Source organism: Triticum dicoccoides, chromosome 3B (genome assembly GCF_002162155.2).
Source record: "Triticum dicoccoides isolate Atlit2015 ecotype Zavitan chromosome 3B, WEW_v2.0, whole genome shotgun sequence".
NCBI classification, from domain to species: domain Eukaryota; kingdom Viridiplantae; phylum Streptophyta; class Magnoliopsida; order Poales; family Poaceae; genus Triticum; species Triticum dicoccoides.
The window spans coordinates 251,851,566-251,856,830 of NC_041385.1; positions in this window are offsets into that span (position 1 = coordinate 251,851,566).

The window sequence follows — 5,265 nt, forward strand, 5'->3', positions numbered from 1 at the left end:
ATGGACAACAGCAGCCTCAACATTATGACTGGTCTCCTCCATGAAAAGAAAAAATAATAAACTAATGTAGATTAGGAAGTTCAACTACAATACTGACAGCAGAACAACATAGTAAAAACATACAAACAATGAGGACTGACTCACATCAACAACAGGATGCTGCAAGCCAACATCGTTCGTATGCTGATCAGAAATATTAGCCTCGGTACCATCATCAGCCCTGCTGTCGGTGCCAGCAGCCTCATCCTGATCAATCTGCATGAAAGAAAATTATTAATAAATAGATGAAGATGAGGAAGTTCAACTACAACACTGACAGCAGAACAACAAAGTAAAAATTGCAAACACCAAGGACTGACTCACATCAACATCAGGATGCTCCAAGCCAACATCATTCATTTCGTGATCAGAAACATTAGCCTCAGTACCATCACCAGCCCTGCTGCCGGTGGCAGCAGCCTCATCCTGCTCAACCTGCTTGATAACAACATTTGCACTTTCTTCATATGGCATGCAGCGAGAGTTTTGCATAGTTCTGAAACACTTCATGTCTTTCAACAGATGAACCGAGCTCTGAACTAGATCAGCGGCACCATCACACATATCACCGATTAAAATTCTCTCCATCTGAATGTAGTCAACAGCTTCCTCGGCATTAAATTCATGACCTTCAGGAAGGATACCATTGATACAGCTCAGATGCTCAGCTGTCGTTGGGACCTTTTGCAGCTCAGAACACACATTACTTAAGATATGCTCAGCGCGCTCCAACGCTGAAACAGCAACATCAATACCAAAACCTTGCCTCTGTGAAGCACTAGCATTACTAGGGCCAGGGGGACATAACCAGCACCCTCAACACCACGGCCATCCCTCAACTCATCGGGCAGAGATGAAAACTTCGGAACCTGAGACGACGGCATCTCCAGGACTGGTCGTTTATACACTCGAGAAAAACAACCTCCTCATGAGTTTTCCACTACAACCAAGGAGAAAAATAGTTAATCAATCAATGCAACACATAGGGAAAAATAAAACATGATATTAACAGATTTAAAATCAACACCACTAATAAACTTTAACTGTCATTGCCAATTTGTTAGTATTTACTAATGGGCTAGTTGAACAAAGTTATTCAGTTCAACCACACATGAAACAACTGTACTAAAAAACCATACCTAAACCTCACAAAGCTTAAGAAATGACAAAATCTAAACAGATAACTCTGCAGTACACATGTCCACTACAGGAAAAAATAGCTATACCTAAAATAAAAAAGGTCTGCAAGACACAAAAGAAATAAAACTCACCGGAAGCATCCCAAACACGCAAGTCTTTGGATCTGCATTGCCTTTTTTATCAAATCTGCATCAACCAGATCAGAAAGCTTGGCAGGATCCATGAAACATATGCGGGGGACTCGCATGTCAGGCTCCGTAGTCTTGCCACAGATAAGTCAGTCAAGGTACATTAGTACAGGCCCTATGGCACAGCCTGTGATTACCTTCCCCATGGTGTCACCATCTTGGTACTTGGCAACAGCCCTTCTAAGCTCATCAACCATCAGCTGGCAATAATCCATCTTAGCCATGTCCTCAAATACGAGACCCTCAAACATTGCTGCCTCTCTGGAAACACGCGGGGCAGAACCAGGCAACACAACCTTCATAAATAAAATAATGAAGAACACTTTCAGAGCAAGGTCATCTTTGCTACGATCCTTGACGAGCACCTTGAGCTTATTCCTCAAATCCTTTGTACTGATTTCTTTATTCCTGCTAATGTCCATCTCCATTCTTAACTTCATCAGAGCGTTGTCATATCCGTCCTCTGACGGCCTTGGCGCAGAACGACCACCACGAGGGAAACCAAATAATTGTTGTATACCATCCCTAGTGATGCGAAGCTTCTTATTAGCCTCACCCATGTCAAGAGTCATTGTATCAGAATCTATCCTCAGGTACAAAACTCCCATCAGAGGGCGGGAAAATGTTAGACTTCACCCTCCAGTTGAAGATAGAACCAAAACCAGATGCATGAACCCTAGCCACATGCCGACTCTCGAGCAATTTAGCACAAGCTTCAACCTCTCTCAACGAACATCACACAGTTAAGTTCAATTTTCGTTGGTCACCTTCATCCAAGATAACTATTCCGGCATTGCCTCACACCGGCTTGACCGAACTCATAACGCTAACAGGCTGTAAATGAAAATAAAGCAGCCACACATTAAATAAATGAATATAGAAAACAAAACAAGCATATGAAGGCAAGTAAAAAATAATAAAAGATTACACAAGTTCAACTATTAAAACAACATCAGTACCACCCTCAATTGATGCAAACAATGACCAGCCTCACCTGCCCACAATACCAGCCCAAGAACAATTAAATCATTGCAAGTACAACTAGTAAGTCACATGCAGTACAAAACACATACCACTGCAAACAATGAATATAGAAAACAAAACAACATATGAAGGCAAGTAAAAAGAAAAGAAAAGATTGCACAAGTTAAACTATTAAAACAACATCAGTACCACCCTCAATTGATGCAAACAATGACCAGCCTCACTTGGCCAGCATACCAGCCAAAACAAAAATTAAATCATTGCAAGTAGAACTAGTAAGTCACATGCAGTACAAAACACATACCACTGCAAACAATGAATATAGAAAACAAAACAAGCATATGAAGGCAAGTAAAACAAAGAAAAGTTTGCACAAGTTCAACTATTAAAACAGCATCAGTCCACCCTCAATTGATGCAAACAATGACCAGCCTCACCTGGCTAGCATACCAGCCCAAACACAATTAAGTCATTGCAAGTACAACTAGTAAGTCACATGCAGTACAAAACACATACCACTGCAAATTAATCTTCTGAATCAACTTCAATATCATGTTCTTCAGATACAGCATGTTCAGCTTCGACACGAGCACACTTCTTCACACCTTTGTTCACCTTTGCAGGATGAACTTTGCGCTTCTTATTTTCTTTCAACAAAGACCGCTCTTGAATAGGAGACGAAGAAGGCTTCTTATTTGTCAAACCTCGTGGACTCCAACGAACAGGGGAGCCACCAAGTTTGCTTGGACCAATTTTCACAACAACACTATCCGCATCAGCTTTGCTATAACCAGGTTGGGAACCAGATTTCACACGTGGGCTACGCCTCTGTGTGCCATCAGGATTTCGATCTGAGATCTTCCTCTTCAAAACAGGTTTCTTCTCCTTAACTGCATCACAATCAAACACTTGCGTCAAACGAGTTTGCATCAAGTTTGTCTTCACAGGCATGTCACTTACATGAGATCCGGCATCAACAGTTGAAAAAGCCGCGTCACCACCTTCATCGCCTACACATTTAGGAGCTTGAGCAACTTCAACATCACTTTCTTGCACACAGGCAGCCTTTTGACGCCGTTCCATCTCCTTTCTCTTCTGGAAATCATACTTCTTCTTTCTTATCCTTTCATCCTCGAGCTGTAACTGCATAGGAACATCCTCAGCCTAGGTAACAGGCTCAGTGCCATCAACACTTTGAGACTGAGTAACAGACAACTGCAAGCTGTCATCACCATCATCAACGTTAAGAGAATACATTCCATCATTAATATCTTTAACAACATCAGCAATGTCCTCAGGAACACCATGGCTGTCATTAACTGCATAAACCAATAATATAAGCACGCACATATAAAATTAAAACACAATTAACATTGCAGACACAAGATAAATAAAGCGCATAGCATCAGACACAAACAAAAGGAACAACTGATGTAACTAAGCATATATATGTATTAAAGGCTGATAAAAAAGAGCAAATATAAGGGAAACACCAGCAACATTCACAAGTTCTTCTAGAGGATTTGGTGTCTCAAAAATAACATTCACAAGATCTTGAAAGCATTCTGATTTGTCAGAATCAGGAGACACCGACACTCCAACATCTGCAACAACATCATAATTACCAAAAAAGTACATGAACAAGCAATCAGTTCAACTATGTGAACACTATAAGTTCACCCAATAAAACAAATATGAACCCACCACTGGCACAACAAACTTCAGAAAAGACAACTCTTTCAACACCATACTAGTTCTTCACTGACTACTACAACCTATTCAAATGCCAGGACAGCAGTTCAAACTACACATGGTGATAAGTACTACAACCTGTCTGCAGGTCGCATCAACTACCAAAACAATACACACCATACATTCCAGGGCAAAATTAACAGATATGAAAATACATACAACTTATAAAGTCGATAAGGCAACAACTGTACAACCTAAAAACCAGATCTGTTAAAACATCATCCAAAATATAGGGAAAATCACCTGCATTCAATTTGTCCAGACTGGATGATGTACCCATTGAGTCTACAGTACTAAAATCTACCGAACCAGATCTGCAAGACACATGAACAAATATTAGGGCTCTGAACTATTTCAGAAATGAAGCACACAATCCAGTATCACTGCCGCCAAACGCTCGTTCAACAGCAAAGGAACCCTAACAAGTGCAGCCTGGGACAACAAGAGAGCAATAGATTAGAAATAGAGAGAAAATATGTACATAAGAGGATGCAAGCAAAGTCAATGGTAGAGCAAAAGGAACAAACAGAGCACCCGGAGCTCCACCCCTTTGGTTGAACCATCCGGTCGATGCTCCCGCGGCGAAACAGGAGTAGCAACTTCCCCTGCGAGAAGAGAAGAAGAGGTGAACGAAGACGGAATTGATTTGGAGACGGGAGAGGAGCGGAACGGGGAAGATCGGAGGTTAAAAGGTGAGTGGGAGGGTTAAAAGGTGAGTGGGAGAAAATGGACAGCTAAAGCCCACAACCGTGGCGAAGCCCACTATCTATGGGCAGTTACAAAAGATAATACCAAAAATCAAATACAATAAAAAAAATAATATAGACGGAGAAAACAAACGGCTAAAGTACAAATAATAACTCACAACAGTACAATAAAAATTATCAAAAAAGTACAAATGAAAAAATAATTCATAACGGTGTTCGTTTTTCCCCTAAAAAATAAAGATAAGATAACGGGGGCAAGTCATGTTACGGACTCGCCTTCGCATGCGACGCCATGGCACGCCGCGTCGTCATGTGCTACGGCTCGTTCCTGGCTCGGCATCGCCGGGAAGGGGGAGGGGGTCCCGACCCCCCCTCCCCCTCGGCTCGGCCTCGCGCTAACGCGGCAGTGCGCTCGTTTGACATGCGCAGTGCGGTTATTCTGTCCCCCCCCCCCA